This window comes from Rousettus aegyptiacus, unplaced genomic scaffold, assembly GCF_014176215.1.
Source record: "Rousettus aegyptiacus isolate mRouAeg1 unplaced genomic scaffold, mRouAeg1.p scaffold_m13_p_7, whole genome shotgun sequence".
NCBI classification, from domain to species: domain Eukaryota; kingdom Metazoa; phylum Chordata; class Mammalia; order Chiroptera; family Pteropodidae; genus Rousettus; species Rousettus aegyptiacus.
Genome location: NW_023416310.1, coordinates 108,570,867 through 108,592,234, shown reverse-complemented (window position 1 = coordinate 108,592,234; position 21,368 = coordinate 108,570,867). Strand labels below are relative to the sequence as shown.

The window sequence follows — 21,368 nt, the reverse complement described above, 5'->3', positions numbered from 1 at the left end:
GGAAGGGACAGTGGCACTGCAGAGCTATGGATAAAAGACAATCTTTTCAATAAGATGTGGGAACATTGGTTGTCCATATAAAAATGAATGGAATCTTACCTTACTTTATTCCATATGCTATAATCAATTCCAATGCATTATTGACCCAAATAGGAACTTGAAACCAATAAAGCAAGTAAAAGATTGAATATAAAAGTATTTCATGACCTTAGGGAAAGATATGTTAAAACAGACACAAAAATATGAACAATAAAAGAAAAAAATTATAATCTGACAACTTTAAAATTAAGAACTCTATCACAAGATAATGTAAAGATAAAGTGTTGATGATTATTGAAGATAGATGATAGGTTTAGAGGGTTCATTACATTATTTTCTCTAGAAAACAAAATGAAGATAAAACAACAAAAGGAGAGTGAAAAGGCAAACTGCAGAGTGGGAGAAGATATTTGTTACCCATATAATCAACAAAGAACTAGTATCTAGAATGTAGCCAGAACTTCTATGAATCGATAACAAAAAGACAAATTACACATTAGAAAAAGTGGCAAAAGATTTAATCAGTCATTTCACAAAAGAGGCTATCAAAATATTAAAATATCTATAATCATATAAAAATCAACATCATTAAAAATTAAGGAAATTTAAATTAAAGGCATAATGAGCAGAAAAGTTTCACCAGTGACTGAAAATTCCATGTGTTAATGCAGTTGGAGAATAATAAGAGTTCTCATACATTACTGATAGGAGGGTAAATTGGTGTAATCCTCAAGAATGCACTTTTGCATTAAAACTAAAACTTGTATTATAACTAAAGTTGGAGATATACATGCTGTATTTCTCAGCGATGTTACTCCTAGCTATATTCCTTGGAGAAATAAATGCATAGATATATGCACAATAGTATTCAAAGTATCATTATTCATTAATGAGAAAGAAAATTTTAAACAAACAAAGGTGCATCAACAGTAGAATGAATAAATAACTTTTGGTATACTTATGTACTGAAATGAAATATTATATAGAAAAATGAGTGAACAAAAACTATACATAAAAACACAGAACAATCTTACATATTGTTGAATACATATACTGTTATTTCATTTTATATAGTATTCATAAAGAGGCATAGTAAATCATAATGTTTAGAGATGCATACTTCAGTAGTAAAATCACAGAGAAATGCAAGGAAGGATTGTATTAAGGAAGTGGTTTGTGAAGATGCTTATGGGTTGTCAGAAATTATATAGGTTTATACTAATGCATTATACAGAACATTTATGATCTTACATTTAAAATTTTATGTGTTACTTTTCATAGTTAAAAGATTTTAAAACATGGAAAATGTAGGACGACTAGATAGCAAAAGTAAAATATGAGAACTCAATTGAAATATATCAGTAATGAAAACAAATGTCATTGGACTAAATGCTTCAGTTCAAAGACAAAAAACTTGAGTTTGAGTAAAGCAAAATCCAGTTTTAAGTTACGTATAAGAGACACACCTAAATATAAGAGTACAAAGTTGTCATTATTTGACTTATCTAGTGGTTTTCTGGAAGACCCCATTTCAAAGGATTGTCTTTATTTTGCCCGATTTAGTGCTTAACCAGTGCTTAAAGTCTCTCCCTGAGGAGCATTTGTCAAAAAAAAGTTATAAGCATATGTCACAATACTGAGGCCAATTTAAGGTGATAGATAACAGCTGGGGCAAAACAAAAAATAGTCAAAAAAACTTGAAAGAGAAAGCTGACACATGAGACATCCACTAGAGCTTTGAAAGGCTTTGACATGCTTCTTGGGCTCTAGAAGGCCACACACATGCACAGCCTGTGATCACACTCAGGAAAGTTACAAGAAACCCTAAGCTCTCACTTCTGGCTGACCTTGAGCCTCTATAGAATCAGGAAGCAAAGGCTAAGGCTGAATTGTCAACTGTCTATCTTAGTATTGAAGATATGCCCCTTGGCAAGAACTGGGAGATTATTAGTTCCAGGCCTTTAAAGAAATCTCTATTCAATCATTAGCTGGCCACTAAGACTTTATAGAATTAGTTCAAAATGGTTATTAAACAAACAAACAAAAACAACAAACTTTTGGGAAAGGAAAGAATCTAATTCTAGGACTTATCACATTATAATATTTTAAATATCTGGTTTTTCACAAAAAAATCATGAGGCATGAAAAGAAACAAGAAAAAACGGCCCATTCACATGGGGAAATAGGAGCAACTTACTGAAACGATTTATGAGGAAGCACAGACATTGACAGTTCTAGATAAAAACTTTCAGTTTTTAATTTAAGTTTCAATCAGATATTTTAAATGTATTTAAAGGACTAAAAGAAATCATACCTAAAGAATGAAAGGAAAGCATAAAAATGACTGTCTCATCAAGTAGAGGATGTCAACAAAGAGATAGAGATTATAAAAGGGAAACATATAAAATTTAGAGCTGAAACATACAATAGCTAAAATGAAAATTTCAACAGTAGATTTGAGCAAGCAGAAGAAAGAAACAAAGAACTTTCAGATAGGACCATTGAGATTATCCAGTAAGAAGTGAGGAAAATGAAGGAAAAAACCCAGAGCCTCAGAGATTTGTGCAAAACCATCAAATATACAACATGTGAGCTAAAAGAAAATGATAATACAACATACCAAACTATGGGATGCAGCAAAAACAGTGCTCAGAGAAAAATTTATTATAAATGCCTATGTGAAAAAAGAAGGAAGGAGTTCTGGTCAAGATGGCAGAGTAGGTAAATGCTCTGCTCACCAAGTCCCGCGGCCACATCAAAATTACAACTAAATTATAGAACAACTATCATTGAGATCCACCTGAAGCCTAGCTTAACATAAGTCTTATAACTAAGGATATAAAGAAGAAGCCACGCTGAGACTGGTAGGAGGGGTGGAGATGCTGAAAGGACTGGTCCCACACCCATGTGTAGCTGTTGAGAATCTTGAGGTGATGTCCTGAGTGATGTCCTGAGACTCTGCCCCACTGAACTTGCAGGCTCACGCAAACCACTTATAGTGGATTTTCCTCACAAATGGCCTGTCTTGGCTCATGTATGGACTTTCCTAAGATCTTTCAAAGGTTCACAAACCACAAACAAGAAGCACTTGCCTCTGCATGCCCCATACCTCTAAATGGCTTCCAGCCCAGCTCTAGTGGCACCTGGCTTCAGTTCAAAACACAATCTCTTCCTGGTGCCGCCAAGAACAGCATAGGCAGTTACCAACCACAGATTGCTTTGTAGTGCCTACTAGGTCACCCCAGGCTGGAAATAGGTAGCAGCTTACCTGGGCCTCAACCAGGGCCTTTTCCAAGATGCCCCAGAATCATCACGCCCAATGAGCACATTCAAGCCACATAAGAACACCACCTGATTACTTCCCCAAATCATGCACTCAAAGAGTAGACTCAGCAGAAACCAGAGCCCTGCTTCCGTGAATCCCATTCAGTGGGGTCAGCCCTCATACAACAGCTTGTACACTGTAGTCATGGCCAGTCCTCACAGTCAGCCTGAAGGACAATCCCACCCACTGTTGTGTTAACAGCAATCAAAGCTCAACTATAACAAGAGGGTATACACAATCCATACAAAAGACACCCTTAGAGCACCCAGCTCAAGTGACTAGGGAGATTGCAACACTGGCCCACATAGAACTCCAACCACATAAGGCTATTCTGCCAAGACTATAAGACATAACTGATCTACCTAATATGTAGAAACAAACAGAGAGAGGCAGCCAAAATGAAGAGACAAAGAAACATGTTCAAAATGAAGGAACAGAACAAAACTCCAGAGAAAGAACTAAAGGAAATGGATGGAGGCAATTTACCAGATAACAGAGTTCAAAACATTGGATATAAGGATACTAAATGAACTTAGGGGAAGAATAGATGAACTCAGTGAGAACTTACACAAGGAGATGAAATCATTAAAAAAGGACCAGTCAGAAATGAAGAATACAATAACTAAATGAAGAATACATTAGAGGGGGCAAACACACAATAGAATGTACAGATGTCAGATTATGATGTACAACTGAAAATTATATAATTGTATTAACCAATGTTACCCCGATAAACTTAATTTTTTTTAAAAAAAGAATACATTAGAAGGTATCAAACAACTTATTAGATGAAGCAGAGAATTGAACTAGTAATTTGGAATACAAGGTAGTAGAAAATACTCAAAACAACAACAACAAAAATAATTTTTATAGTGAGGATAGTTTAAGGGACAATATCAAGCATAACATTTGTATTATAGGGATATGAGAAAGAAAAGGGAGAGAACAAGGAATTGACAACCTATTTGAAGAAATAATGGAAAACTTCCCTAACCTGGTGAAGGAAATAGACCTACAAGCCCAGAAAGTGCAGAGACCCAAACAAGATAAACTCAAAGAAACATTATAATTAAAATACCAAAAGTTAAAAACAAAGAGAGCATCTTAAAAGCAGCAAGAGAAAGGCAGTTAGTTACCTACAAGGGAGTACCCATAGACTATCAGATGATTTCTCAACAGAAAATTTGCAGGCCAGAAAGGATTAGCACAAAATATTCCAAGTGATGAAAAGGAAGGACCTATAACCAAGATTTCTCTACCTAAAGAGCTTTCCAGATAAGAAAAAGCTAAAGGAGTTTATTACCACCAACCCAGTATGACAAGAAATGTTAAAGGGACTAGAAAGGAGGAGGAAGAGAAGGAGGAGGAGGAGGAGGAGGAGAAAAGATACAAAATATGGATAATAAAATGGCAATAACTATATATGTATCAATAATTATTTTAAATGTAAATGGATTAAATGCTTTAATAAAAAGATGGGGTGGCTAAATGGATAAGAAACCAAGACCAAACATGTGTTGCCTCTAAGAGACTCACTTTAGTTAGAAAGGCACAGAGACTAAAAGTAAAGGGATAGAAAAAGTTATTTTATGCAAATAGAAACAAAAAATAAGTTGAGGTAGCAAAATTTATATAAGACAAAATAGACTTTAAAACAAAGGCTATAATAAGAAACAAGAAAGATATTTTATAATGGTAAAAGGATCAGTCCACCAAGAAAATATAACCCTTGCAAACATTTATGCACCCAACACAGAAGCACCTAAATATATAAAACAAATATTGATGAACATAAGGGAGAGATTGACAGTAACACAGTACTAGTAGATGTTAACACCCTATGGATATCAGTGGATAGATCTTCTAGACAAAAAAATCAACAAGACAATAGTGACTTTAAATGATAGATTAGACCAGATGGATTTAATTAATATTTTTAGAGTGTTTCACCCCAAACAGTAGAATATACGTTTTTTAAGTGCATGTGGAACATTTTCCAAGATAGACTACATGTCAGGCCAAAAAACAAGTCTCAATAAATTTAAGAAGATTGAAATCATAGCAAGCAACTTCTCCAATCACAATGATATGAAAATAAAAATCAACTACAAGAGGAAAAATTTAAAAAACACACGAACACATGGAGGGTAAATGACATGCTACTAAACAATGTGTTAACAATGAGATCAAAGAAGAAATCAAAAGATACCGTGAGACAAATGAAAATGAAAACACAATGACCCCAAATCTATGGGACACAACCAAAATTGTTTTACAGGGGAAATTTGTAGCAATATAGGCCTACTTCAAGAAACAAGAAAAATCTCAAATAAACAATCTAATCTTACACGTAAGAGAACTAGAAAAAGAACAACAAACTCCAAAGTGTGTAGAAGGAAGGAAATAATAAAAGTCGTTGTGTCTTTTGTATTGTTCTTTTAGAGTCTAAAAGAACAATACAAAAGATCGATGAAACCAAAAGCTGGTTCTTTGAAAAAATTAACAAAATTGATAAACCTTTAATCAAACCCATCAAGAATAAAAAAGAGAAGAGCCAAATAAATTAAATCAGATGTGAAGGAGGAGAATGACAACTAACACCACAGAAATACAAAATACTACAAGAAAATACTACAAAAAAATACATGTCAGCAAATTGAATAATCTGGAAGAAATGGATAAATTCTTAGAAACGTAAAATCTTCCCAGACTAAATCAAGAAAAAAACAGAAAATCTGAAAAGACCAATAACTACTAATGAAATTGAATCAGTAGTCAAATAATTTCCAACAACAAAGCCCTGGGCCAGATGGCTACACAGGTGAATTTTACCAAACATTCAAAAAAATTTACACCTATTCTTTTCAAACTATTTCAAAAAGTTAAAGAGAAGAGATGGCTCCCAAGGTAATTTTATAAAGCCAGTATACCCAAATTCCAAAACAAGACAAAGATATTACAAAAAAAAGAAAATTATAGGCTGATATCTCTAATTAACATAGATGCTAAAATCCTCAACAAAATATTAGCAAACTGAATTTGGTAACACATTAAAAAGATCATACAGAATCAATTAGAATTTATTCAAATTTGATTAATTAGAATTTATTCAAATTTGGCTTGATATACACAAATCAACTACTATGATATACCACATCAATAAAATGAAGGATAAAAATCATATGATCATATCAATAGACACAGAAAAAGCATCATGCTAAGCAAAATAAGTCAGACAGAGAAAGACAAATACCATGTGATTTCAGTTATAGTGAAATCTAAAAAACAAAACAAACAAAACAACCTCTTAGATACAGAAAACACATTGCTGGTTGCCAGGCGGCAGGGGTGTTAGGGCAGCTGGATGAAAAGGTGAAGGAATTAAATGCAAATCAGCAGTTACAAAATAGTCACATGGATATAAAGTACAACAGAAGGAATATAGTCAATAATATTGTGATAATCGTGTATGGTGTCAGGTGGGTACTAGACTTACTGGAGAGATCACTTCGTAAGTTATATAAATGTCTAACTAAGCTGTACATCTGAAACTAATATCATACTGAATATCAACTGTAACTTAAAGCATTTTTTAATTAAAACAAACAAAAATATATTTAAAAAGATAGATCTCCAGTTATAACCTAACTATACACACAAAGGAACTAGAAAAAGAGTAGCAAACTAAACATAAAGCTAGAAGTAGGAAGAAAATAATAAAGATTAGAGCAGAGGTCATTGGAGAATAGAAAAATAATCATGAAGGTGATAAAACCACAGTATGTTCTTTTAAAAGGTAAAAAAAAATTTTAGCTAGATTAAAAAAAGAGAGAGAAGATGCAAAGAATTAAGATCAAATGAAAGTGGTACATTACTACCAACCTTACAGAGATAAAATGGGTTATAAGAGAATACCATAAACAATTGCATGGTATAGATAACCTAGATGAAATGAACAATTTCCTCAAAACAAACTACAATAAAGGGACTCAAGAGGAAATAGATAATCTGATCAGATATATACTATTATCAGTAACAAAAAATTTTCCAACAAAAAAAAAATCCAGGGCCAGATGGCACCTCTAGGTGAATTCTACCAAACAAGTAAAAAACAATTAACAACAATCCTCAAAGACTTCTCAAAAATAAATAAATAGATAGATAGATAGATAGATAGATAGATAGAGAGATAAATAAATAAATAAATGAGAGGGAACACTTTCTAAACCATTCAATGGGGCTAGCATTAACCTGGTACCTAGTAACACAAAGGCATCACGAGAAAATCACAAACCAATATCCCTTGTGAATATAGATCAAAACACTTAATAAAATACTAGCAAATTGAATCTGAGCACATGGGACTTGTCCCAGGAATGCAAGGTGGTTCAACATAAGAAAACACAGGACTTTAATAGAAAGAAGAGGAAATATACATGGTCATCTCTATTAATACAGGAAAAGCATCTGACAAAACTGAACACCCTTTTATGGTTAAAAAAAAAAAAAGAAACTCAGAAAACTGGGAATAGATGGAACTTCCTGAACATGGCAAAGGGAATTTATGAAAAACCTGGAGCTGACATCATATTCAGTGGTGAAAAATGAATGATTTCTCCCTAAAATCAGGAACAATGTCTGTATACCAGCTTTCACCACTGGTATTGGAAATCGTACTTGAAGTTCTTGCCAGAGTAATTAGGCAGGAAAAAGAAATAAAAGACATGTAAATAGGAAAGAGAGAATTAAAACTATATCTATTCACAGATGGCATGATCCTTTATACCAAATCATAAAGAATATACAAAAAACCACTAGAGCTAACAAATGAATTCATCAAAATTTCAGCATGTAAGAACAATACGAAAAAACAGTTGTGTTTCTGTTTTTACACCAACAGAGCAATTTCGAAGGGGAGTTAAGAAAATAATTCCATTCACAACAATTTCCTAAAGAGTAATACATGTAGGAATAAATTTAACCAAGGAGGCGAGAACTTGTAACTTCAAACTATAATAAATATAGAATTATCATATGATGCAGCAACTCCATTCCCAGGTATACACTCAATAATATGAAAAACAGGTTCTCATGTAAAATATTTATACACAAATGTTCATAGTAGCCCTATTCATAATAGACAAGGTAGAAAAAACCTAAATGTCTATTAGTGGTATATTGTGGTATATACATACAATGGAGTATTATTCAGTTGTAAAGGGATGAAATACTGATGCATGCTACAATGTGGAAAAACTTCAAGGACATTATTCTAAGTAAAAGAAACCAGACCCCAAAAGTGACATACTGTATAATTCCATTGATATGAAATGTCCAAAATAGGTAAATCCATAGAGACACAGAGCAGACTCATGGTTGCCAGGGGCTGGGAAGAAGATGGAATGGGGAATAATTGATTAATGGGTAAAGTGTTTCCTTGAGGAGTGAATAAAATATATTGAAACTATATAGATGTGGTGGTTCTCAACACCATGAATGCCCTATGACCAAAGTCAGTGAAAAACTACATCAACCCAACCCAGGGAGGGCTACTCATAGCCCAGATCCTTCAGGAATAAAGGTTTGGGTCACATCACCAGGTTAGGAATCATGACCAACTGTGGTGTTTGCTGAAGGCAAAGGTGATACAGAATGGGTGGTAAAAGAAGGTGGTTATAAATACCAGCTGTGACATGTGACCAGTTACAGAAATGAGGAGTAAAATTATCATAATTTTTTATGACATTTGTTCATATACCTTTGTTTTCTTCTTTATTTCTTTTTCATGTAACATAAGATGTATTGACTTCATGTCATAGTATTTAAGTATTTTTACTTTATATCATTGTATTTAAGTTACAAAATATCAAGGAGAAGAGTAGGTAAGGCCTTTCTTCCTCTTCTGGGGAAAATGTTAACACATTTTCAGTTGCATGCAGGCTCATTGTATCATTTTAGATGTTAGTATGACTTTGTTATTGTTTTTCTTTGGAGATTAAGTATGGTTTAAGGAGATGTATATGGGTGCCGAGATGACAAGGAGTGGACTATGATGGCTAATTTATATGTCAACTTGTCTGGGCCACGGTGCCCAGATATTTGATCAAACATTATTCTGGATGTTTCTGTGAGAGTGTTTTTGCATTAGATTAATATTCAAATCAGTTGAGTTTGAGTAAAACAGATTGTCCTTCACAATATGGATGGGCCTCATCCAATCAACTGAAGGCCTGAATAGAACAAAAGACTGACCTTATCTGAGAAAGAGAGAATTCTGCCAGCAGATGAGATGACCTTCACACACTCTGCAAATTTTGGACGTGCCAGTCTCCATAATTGCATGAGCCAATTCTTTAAAATAAATCAACTCTCTCTCTCTCTCTCTCTCTCTCTCTCTCTCTCTCTCTCTCTCTCTCTCTCTCTCACACACACACACACACACACACACACACACTCCCTATTGGGTCTATTTCTCTTGGAATCCTGACTAATATTATATGTTACTCATTTTCTTGGTTATATAGCCAGGAGTAGAATTGCTAGGTCATATGATAATTGTATATTTAACTTTTTAAGAAACTATAAAACTGTCTTCTGTAGTGAACCATTTTACATTCCCATCGACAATGCACAAGAATTCCAATTTCTCCACATCCTCATCAACACTAATTATCTTCCACATTTGGATTATCTACTTCCTATTGTGTATGAAGTGATATCTTATCGTGGTTTTCATTTGCATTTTCTTAATGACTAGTGATGTTGAGCATCTTTTCACGTACTTTTGCCCATTTGTATATCTTCTTTTTGAGTACTAGTTGAGTATTTTGACCCTTCTTAAATTGGGCTTTTATCTTTTTCTTATTGAATTGTGAGTGCTCTTTACAGATACCAGATACTACATCTTTATTAGATATGTAATTTGAAAATATTTTGTCCCATTCGATAGGTTTTCTTCATTCTTTTGATAATGTCCTTTGGTGCGCAAAGGTTTTCAATTTTAATAAAGGCCAAATGATATATTTTATTTTATCGTTTGTGGTTTTGGTGTAATTTCTAAGAATCTATTGCTAAATCTGAGATCATGAAGATTTACACCTAGGTTTCATTGTAAGATTTTAATACTTTTTACTTTCAGATTTAGGTCTTTGATCCATGTTGAGTTAATTTTTATATATGATGTGTAGTAGGGGTTCAACTTCATTCTTTTGCATGTGAATATGCAGTGGATATATAGAAGGTCTACATGGTAGGTGATATTTGGGCAGAGACGTGAATGAAAAGTGTGATTAAGCAAAGTTGATATCTATCAGGTAGAGGGGTCAGCAATTGGAGATTCCAGGTACAGAGAAGTGACAAAAATTAATCAAGGAATGAATACAAGTTCTTCCACTAGAGCCAAGTATCTATACTCCTGAAAAAAAAATGTGTTGAGTAAAAATGCCAACAACAAATAAATGGAGTTACAGAAAGAACAGTATTTGAACAGATCACTTAAACCATAGCAGGTTTGGAAACAGAACACTAAAAAAAATACACATTCTAATAAAAATTATACCATAGTTAAAAAGAGGTATAGGTTATTAGATACATAAATACACATACAAGAGAGGGAGAGAGAGGGAGAACTTCACCTCTAAGAAAAGTGAAAGTACCTTGGAGAAAGAGGATAGTACAAAGGGTTGATGCCACTGAGTTATGAAGACCCCACAGAAGTGTTTCTGAGCAAGAGAAGGCGTCCACACTGAGCTAAGAGAGATTGTAAGAGTTGAAGGGGTATCAAGGATAGTTTTGTTTCCCCCAGTTTTACTGCTCTCAGCTGTATGGGTTTATCTGCATTAAGATTCTTTTATTTGGAATGTAAAATGCTAATGTGCTGGGGGAAATCTTATACAAACCAAGAAACCTCCCACATAAAACTGAATTAATCCACAATATAGATGTATGTGTTACAGCAAAACATATTTCTTCACAAAATTTTTTTTAAAAAGAAAGCTGTTTAGCAATACATTTTTTGAAGCTAAATACATAGCTAGGACAAGACATAAAATTTGCAGTCAAACTAAGAAGCATAGGTACAAATATGCTAAAATATTTGCTGACTGAAATACATAAAAACATCATAACAAGACTGGTTTGTCCCAGAAATGCACTTTAGGAGATTAATGACTTAGGAAATTTATTAATGTAATTCACTGCATTAACAGATTAAAGGAAAAAAGAAACATGATTATCTAAATGGATGGAGAAAAAAACATTTGATGACATCCAATATCTATTCATGATTTTAAAACATAGCAATCTAGGGATTTTCTTTAACTAGTAAAGTTACCTACCAAAAGCCTATAGAAAGTATACTCAGCGATGGTCACTTTAAGTATCTATTTCCTTTAAAATCAGAACAAAACAATAATTCCAATTATTACTCCCTCCAGGGGCACTAGTCATTGCAAGAAAAAAAATAAGCATAATGATTGAATTAAGAAATTCACAACTCTGATTTGTAGATATAATTGGCTACTGTATTATTCACAGTTATTCAGGTAAATGGAATATATATGTATAAAATAAGGACTCAGCTCATGTGATTATAGAGGCTGAGAAATGCCAAGATCTGAAACTGACAAGCTGGAGACCCCAGAGAGCTGATGGTTTAGTTCTAGTTCAAGTCTAAAGGCCTGAGAATCAGGAGAGCCCATGGTGTAGGTTCCAGAACAAAAGCCAAAGGCTCAGGATCCAAAAAGAACTAATGTTTCAGTTAGTCTGAAAGCAGAGAAAGACCAATGTTCCAGTTCAAGTCAGTGAGGCAGAAATTCCCTGCTACTCTTGGGAAGGTTAGCCTTTTTGTTCAATTCAAGCTTTCAACTGATCAGATGAGGTCCATCTACTTTATGGAGGACAATCTGCTTTACTCAGTTTCACAATACAAATGTTAATCCTATCTAGAAACACCCTCACAGATACACCCAGAATAATAATTAACCAAAATCTGGGTACCCCATGGCCTAATTGAGTAGACACAATAAATTAACCATCACAAGTCTATTCCTTATCAACTTGGCACCCATATGCATCTCCCTAAGTCATACTTGATCTCCAAATAAAAACAATAACAAGGTCATACTTCCACCTAACACGATACAACAATCCTGCATACAACTGAAAATGTATTAACCTTTTCTCCAGAAGATGCGTTAAAGTCCTTAAGGATGTTTACTCTTCTTACTCTTCTCGATATTTCATAACCTAAATACAACTGACCCTAGAACAACACAGCTTTGAACTTCACAGCTCCACTTATCCACAGATTTTTTTCAATTGATGACAGTTCAATTGACCTGTACAGTTCAAACAGTTCAAGGGTTAACTTCATGGTTGGGAATTCATGAAGCTGACTGTAGTTATACATAGATTTTTGCCTGTGTGAGAGGTTAGCACACCTAACCCCTGCACTGTTCGAGAGCCAACAACACTTAAATCATCTTATGTTGTATGATAAGAAAACAAAAGAATGAAAAAAAAAAGATACATAAATCAACATAATTATGAGCAAAATGATAATTACAGTCTTCATTTCTGTAACTGGTAAGAGCTGCTATTTATAACCACCTTCTTCCACCACCCGCTCTGTATTCCCTTTGCCTTCAGCAAACATCTCAGCTGGGCACAATTTTTAACCTGGTGGAGGGACCCAAGGCTTAATTCCTAAAGTGTCTGGGCCATAGGTCATCCTGCCTGCATTGGGTTATTGTACTTTAACCACAGAACATGGTGATATTAAAAGGTATCCAGAGGAATCTTCTCTATTGCAGATATGCGCCTCTTTATGTCCACTGTAGAGCAATAGTTTGACTTCCCCTTGGTTGTCAGGATAAACCCTCTCAGCCAGCACAGTGACTTCCTGCTTTGCCTATTGAGTCAGAGGCCTGAGGAGTCCAAAGTGGCCAGATGGCAAACCTAACTTCCAGTTCAATGCATCACTGTTGTGTCTCCAGAGGGAAATACTCCTCTGGTACTAAGACCTCTAGGCCAACAGAAAATTAGGCCACAGGAACAAGAAGCAAAAGAATCTCTAGTGAGTCACTAGGGGTAGGAGCAAATGATGCCACTTCCATTCCCATACCCTTGAGTTCTTAGACCCATGAATCCTGGCTATGGGAGAAATGGCACCATATATCGGACACTGATACAGAACATATACAGACCGAGAGAGAAACTTGCCCCAGCCCTGCAAGGTATTGCCATTTAGTTAGTAATGTAACTAAGTCTTCAAAAGTCCATTCCACACTTATATCAATTCTGCTTCTTCAGGATGGTGGGGAACAAGGTAAGACCACTGAATTCCATGAGTGTGGACCCATCAGCCCACTTCATTTGCTGTGAAGTGAGTTCTTTCATTACAAGAAATGCTGTGTGTGATACTGTGACAGTGGATAAGGCATTAACCTGCCACCACATACCTCGCTGATCACCACTGAGTACTCGGTGTTGGTGGCAGATTGGGTACCTAGTGATTGACATGCCCAGGTTGACCTGGGTGAGTGGGAGTCCATGCTACTGAGACCGTGCATCACTTCCACCTCTACCACCACGGCCACTGTTTCTGTGAGCTCCGTGGGCAATGACAGGAGTGCCTTGGGAAAGAGGCTGCTGGTATACACAGAACAGGCCATCCCACCCACTTTTTCAAAATCCTCCTCTGCTAAGGTCACCGTTTGGTGAACATTCACATAAGACACTAATATCTTCACATTTTCAATCCATTCAGAGAGGTTCATCCACATACTTCTGTGCCAGTCCTCCTTGTCACCAGTTTTCCAATCGTGTTCCTCTCGGGTTGCTGACCATCCAGCCAAAACAAGAATCAGCATATAATCACATGCTGGCTGTTTCTCCTTTCACACAAAGTGAACAACCAAGTGCATTTCTTAAAGTTCTGCCCACTGTGAAGATTTCCTTTCACAACTGTCCTTCAGAGATGTCCTGGAGAGGGACTGTCGTGCTACAGCTGCTCCCTTCGAGTGATGTCTGCATTTTGACCATCTGTCACTCAGGCTCAAGTCTTCTCTTCCTCTGTTGACTGGTCATGGGGAGGTCCCCATGAGGCCACAGATACAGGGTTCTTGAACAGAGAGATGGACACTGAAACTATAAGCAGGAAGCAGCATTTATTGATGCTGGCACCAGCCCAGCAGATTCTTATCCAAAGGCTGAGCCCTGATTGTAGCATGGCGGGCAGTTTCTTACAATCTTGTACTTCCACATTCCTACACAGCTATAGATATTCTATATAAGGAAGGAGAACATTGATTGGCTGCCAAACTGTAAGGAAATCGGCTCAATTGTTTAAGTGGGTTTTTGGACTGCTGCTTCAGCTGGAGAGTCCTGGGAAGGGGAGTGCAGTCAGAAACTAACTCGTTCAAGTAGGAAATGGTCAGGCAGGGTCAGGTTGCCACAAGGAGGCCATAGTCTGTCTGTGGAGTTTTACTAATAAACTTTTCTGATAAACTTTCCTTTTGACTCTAACTTTGGTGTGTGTGTTGAAGTCTCTCTTCACTCTCTGCCAAAGGACCCTATTCTCTCCATACACGGTTTGATTTCTACCCCCCAACTCAGAGAAATCTGCCTTTTTTTGCATCACTTTCAGGGTACACACAGAGGCTCTCGGATCATCTATGTGGCATTTGAGCTCAGGAGTCAAATCCCTGAGCTCATCCATTGCTTTTACTACATTGACTAATGACATTCGGAGCAACCAGCCAATCTCACTGTGTTCATCATTTTGCCAAATTGTTTAAAAGTGTCATAACAGTCATGCAGATCCTTTCTGTTTGTAAGTGATTGAGTAGGAGGAGGAACCAATGTTAATATTTTGTGTATATCTATTGCCAGATCACCCCATGGATAATCAATGCTCTCTCTATTACCAAAAAGAGTCATTTGCATCTTTATATCTAATCAGATTAGAAAGTCAGTTCCAGAAACCACAAAACCAATTTTAAGAACTCATCGTTAAAATTCTGTTCCTTTAAAATCACTCTTGGTACCCAAATCTGTATTACTCAGGATTATCCAGAGAAACAGAATCCACAGTGCATGGGGGAGAAGCAGGGAAAGAGAGAGAGAGAGAGAGAGAGAGAGAGAGAGAGAGAGAGAGAGATTATAAGGAATTGGCTCACATGATTACAGAGGCTGATAAGTCCCATGGTGTGCAGTAAGCAAGCTGAGACCCAGGAGAGCCAACATCCATACTAATAATAAGGGGGTTCATGACTCTTAGAAAAGAATTAGGCAGGAAAGTTAAGGGGTTTGGGGTCTGCCTGCAAAGACACTGAGGTCATCCTATCTTAGAAGCAGTCCGCCCTAATCCACTCCCAATTAAGCAAGCCAGAAGGCATTTTTTTTTAACTCACACAAAGAAACAAGTAGGCAGAGATTTAGGTACCAGTTTAAGCCAGTCACTCGCACCTGTTCAATGAAGACCCCAACAACCTACTTGGCAGACCAACACAGCTGTATGCTACTCCAGTAAGTAGATGACCTCTTAGCAGGAAAGACCTATAAAGAAGCATAGAAGAAATGCACCTCTCCTCAATCTCTTCTGGGAAGCGAGTTACATGGTCTCTAAAAGGAAGGCTCAAATCTGCCAAGAAAGTCAAATATCTTGGCTTTCACCCATCGCAGGGACAGTGCCAACTTGGTCCAGAAAGGAAACAAATGATCCACTCAATTCACGTCCCTAGCACCAGGCAAAAAGTCCACGAATTCCTCAGAGCAGCTGGCTTCTACAGAATCTGGATACCTAATTTCTCCATCCTGTCCAAACCCCTGTATGAAGCCACAAAGCGGGGAGAATGGGAGCTCCTGCTCTGGGAATCTACACAACAGAAGGCCTTTGAAGAAATCAAACGGACACTCACCAATTGACCCCGAACTAGGACTCCCAGACTTGACCTAATCTTTCTTTCTATATGTACATGAGCACACACAATTGTCGTAGCAGGGAGTCTTAATCTGACTGCTAGTATCTTGGCACCAACCCGTGGCTTATCTCTCCAAACAGCGTGACTCTGTTGTCCAGGTCTGGCCACCCTGCTTGCGAGCACTTGCGGCCACGGCCCTCCTTGTGTCAGAGGACGACAAACTGACTGTGGGGCAAGAACTGACAGTTCGACTACCACATTCAGTAATAACATTACTGGACTACAAGGGACAATATTGGCTAACTAGTGCCCAGTTGGTCAGATACCAAGGACTGCTGTGAGAGAATCCACGTACCCGCCTAGAGGTAATATGAACCTTGATCTCAGCCACCTTGCTACCTGTTGGGCCCAGCCAGCCAGACCATGATTGCATTGAAGTCATGGATAGAATGTTTTCCAGCCGACTCGACTTGACAGACCAGCCCCTCAAGGCCCCTGATGTAGAATATTACACTGATGGTAGCAGCTTTGTGAAGGAAGGAGAACGCTTTGCAAGATATGCTGTGGTGACCCTACATTCCACCATTGAGGCAAAACCTCTGCCTAGGGGAACCTCAACACAGAAGGCAGAGCTCATTGCCTTGACCCCCACCCTTCAGCTGGCAGGAAGAGTGTGTGCTAACATAGACACTGACTCTAAGCATGCCTTCACCACCCTCCATGTACATGGAGCTCTGTACAAAGAAGGGTCTAATCAGTTCTGGGGGAAAAGACATAAAATATGAAAAGGAAATTCTAGAACTCTTAGACGCTGTGCAGGCCCACAAGAAAGTAGCAGTCATGCACTGCAGAGGACATCTTAAAAGGGATGCTCTGATGGCTTGGGGCAACTCCAGGACGGACCTTGTTGCCAAACGGGCAGCAGCCAAGGAGACGGCTACTCCTATGACTCTAACTGCTTCCCTGTTTCCCAGTCCCTTAACCGAATGGGATGCCAAGTACTCACCTCAAGAAGAAGCCTGGTTTAAGACTGAGGAGGGGAGCCTCCTCTCGATGGATGGTGGAAGTTCAAGGACGGGTGAATTGCAGTCCCTGGGACCCTAATGCCAGCGTTTGTCAACCATTTTCACCAAAGGACTCCCCTTGGTCGCACTGCCCTAGAAACCACTCTGGGCCAGTACTTCTATGTCCCCTGGCTCTCTAGCATCTCCCGAGCGGTATGTGAATGATGCAAATTCTGTGCCTGTGACAACCCCAGGCAAGGGCAGTGTGCCCCACTGGGGGTCCAAAGTGTTGGAGGTACCCGCTTTGAGGAGCTCAAATGGAATTCACTGAAATGCCTTGATCACGGGACCTCAAGTATCTCTTGGTCTTGAGGGAAGGCCGTGGAGGTAGCCAACTGCTCCTCCCAGAAATTTTTCCAATATTTGGGCTACCAACTACTATTGGCTCAGATAATGGGCCAACCTTTGTAGCAGAAATAGTATAGCTACTAGGCAAGTATTTAAATATTAAATGAAAATTACATACTGCTTATTGACCATAGAGTTCGGGACGGGTAGATCACATGAATAGGATTTTTAAGACTCAGTTGGAAAAAATTTGTCAGAAGACACATCTACATTGGGAGAACGTCCTCCCCATGGCACTATTAAGAATCAGGTTGGCCCCAACCAAAAAGACTGAGTTCTCTCCCTACAAAATCCTGTATGGGCAGCCACAATGACTCATCAAAGGACTATGAGGAGAGCTCTAGAAAATAAGTGAATTGACTCTGAGACAACAGCGTCAGGGCCTAGGGACCACCTTCTAGACTCTTAACCAATGGGTTAGGGAAAAGCTCCCTGTCATTTTAACCACTGAAGTTCATCCCTTTAAGCCAGGAAACTCCTAAAACCCCTGTTGAGAGGCTTCTTTACTGTCATTTTGTCTATCCCCACTGCAGTTAAGGTTGCTGAAAATATCCCTAGATACATCACAGCTGACTTAAACCCGCAGCTACAGAGTGGAAATGTATTCCAGGCTCTTCTGAGTCTGTCAAGGTAACCTCTGGAAGAAGGGCCAACAAACCAAGGGTAAAAAAGTGGCCCTGCTTTTGGCCAAAAGCTGGCCAATCTATGCATGGCAGAAGCCTGGGGACAGCATAACAAGTCCTGGGTCCAAGCATCAAAGGGGACAATGTGGCAGCCTGTCTCTGCCTGACCATTTCCTGCTAGATCAAAAGTTAGTTTCCGACTGCACTCCCCTTCCCAGGACTTTCCAGCTGAAGCAGCAGTCCAAAAACCCACTTAAACAATTGAGCAGGTTTCCTTGTAGTTTGGCAGCCAATTAATGTTCTCCTTCCTTATATAGAATATCTATAGCTGTGTAGGAATGTGGAAGTACAAGAGTGTATAAAATTGCCTGCCATGTTACGATCAGGGCTCAGCCTTTGGATAAGAATCTCCTGAGCTGGTGCCAGCATCGATCAATGCGGCTTATAGCCTGTGTCCCATCTCTCTATTCGAGAATTCCGCAGCAGCAATATTCCCGTCTGCATACTTACCTACTGGTACTAGTGGGACAGTGAGATTGCCAAGGACAGATTCTTGCCACGTCTTTTCAAAGCTACATATAGGACTGTGAAAAATTTCATGGGATTAGGTCTGCCGAAGAATCTTCTGCAAAAGTCTGATACAATATTTGCATGTTAATTGTAAATCTATATTCCTTCTTGCAGGGGAGAGAGATCATAGATTACTTTGTTTTATCTTTAAGGAGTTAATGCTGCACTTATATACTCCAATCCTTGAAGCTCAAACAGCACAATTTTCACTTTGAAGTTTAAAATATTTATAATGTAATTGCATGACAAAAGACTATGTAACAAAATCTTGCATTTTGATACAAATATTCCTTTATTTCTATTAAACTTAATAAACAATTATGTTCCCTATGTAACCAACCTTTGATTATAACTACAATCTAATTTCACATTAACAGAATACAGACAGTGAAAGATAACTTTGTGAAGATCTAATTATAATAATAAATAATTTGTATTAAAAAGACTGTTGAATGTAATTTAAGATTATTCTGTGGCTGATTAGAAAGCCATATATTGTATTTCTATTTGTGTAGTGCTTTCTATTAAATATTTAACATACATATTTAAACATATTTAAAAATTTACATCTAAAGCTAATTTTTATCTATATCATCCACCTTATATTTACTTTATAAATCTCAATGCTATGTTGTTTTGCCAATAAGGGTTCATCATTTTTATATCTTTATTTTGTACTGTTATTTTTATTGTGGTAAAATTCACATAAAATAAAATTTAGCATTTTCACCATTTAAAGTGTAACACACTTTAGTAGCATTAAGTACATTCATATTGTGCAACCATCACCACCATCTCCAGAACATTTTCATTATTTCAAACGGAAACTCTGTACCCATTAAACAACAAATTTTTCATTTCCCTCTTCCCTGAGCCCCGGGTAACCATTAATCTACTTTCCGTCTATAAATCTGAGTGTTCTGGATACCTTATATAAGTGGAATTATACATTTTACAATTATACAATTAGACGATATTTGTCTTTTTTTGAGTTTGCCTTATTTTACTTAGTGTGTCTTCAAGATTCATCCATGTTTCAGCATGTATTAGAATTTCCTTCTAAGGCTAAATAATAAATCATTGTATGTATTTATCATATTTGTTTATCCACTTAGTGTAGGGAGGAGGCAAGAGAATTAAAACGTTAATCAAGCTACAATTAGAAACTACAATATACTGGTCAGCCCTGCAGCCAGGCCAGGAGGACACCTTCAGAACAAAGGAAAATTTCTATTGGGATTGCTAAAAACCCATTTCCCCACACCTGTGGAAGAGGAAACAGTAACAATGGAGTCTTTAAGTGGCACCCTACACAAATAAAATCATTCATTCCCTATGGTTAAAACCATGGAACACTCAGCAGGCCTTTCAGGTTACACACTCCTCCCCTTCCCCGAAGGAAATGGAAACTAAAGAATGATATATAAATTTATTTCCCTGAACACTTGGAATCCCTCTCACTCTCTGTCTCTGAGAGGGTTAATCTCTTCTCTAGTAAACTTTCTTTTTGACTCTAACTTTAGTGTATATGTTGAATTCTTTCTACACTCTCCACCCAAGGATTCTCTTCCCTTGGTGCAGGCCTTGGTCTACCCCCACTTGGAGAAATTTGCCCTGTCCTGCATTACACTCATCTCTTCATTGACAAGGGGGTTATTTCTATCTTTTGGCTTTGTGAATAATGCCACTATGTGCATTGCTGTACAATTACCTGTTTAAGTCCCTGGTTTCAGTTCTTTGGGGAATATACCCAGAAGTGGAATCGCTAGATCATGTAGTAATTCTATTTTTAACTTTTTGAGAAACTGCCATACTATTTTCCACAATGACTGTACCATTTTACATTCCCACCTGCAATGCATAAGGATTTGTTTCTCCACATCTTCACCAGCTTTTGTTTCCTGTATCATACTGTTTTGTTTTCCTAGCAGCCATATTAATAAGTGTGAACTGATATTCTATTGCAGTTTTGATTTCCATTTCCCTAATGGTTAGTAATGTGTATCTTTTAACAATAGGAAACAACCCATGGTGTCCAATTTAACTATTTTTACTTCGAAATGATGTCTTATTGCAACAATATGATCCCAGAATTCTTTTTTTATATTACTTTCCTGGCATATTTAATCTCTTTATTTTCAACCATTAAGTGCTCTTTGATTTTAGGTTTGTTTTTGTAAATTGTAATGTTGAATATTTTATTTATTTATATATATATATATATATATTTAGTTTTAGAATGAGGCTTTTATTATTTATTTATTTATTTAATTTTTTTTAGGCTAGGTAATCCTTAGCTGACCTCACAGATTGCAAGGACCTTGTCAGTTTACAATCCCTCATTGTTTTATTTTTTACACCTACAGCACCTGGTCTTCCTAGGTGATCTCCCATCCAACTACTAACCAGGCCTGACCCTGCTTAGCTTCCGAGATCAGGTGAGATCAGGCTTGTTCAAGGTAGCATGGCCATAGAT

The 21,368-nt window shown here is 37.1% G+C and overlaps 1 pseudogene; it reads right to left on the bottom strand.

Moving 5' to 3' along the window:
- Positions 1-21,249: 21,249 nt before the first annotated feature.
- On the bottom strand, positions 21,250-21,368 carry LOC118605963 (annotated as a pseudogene).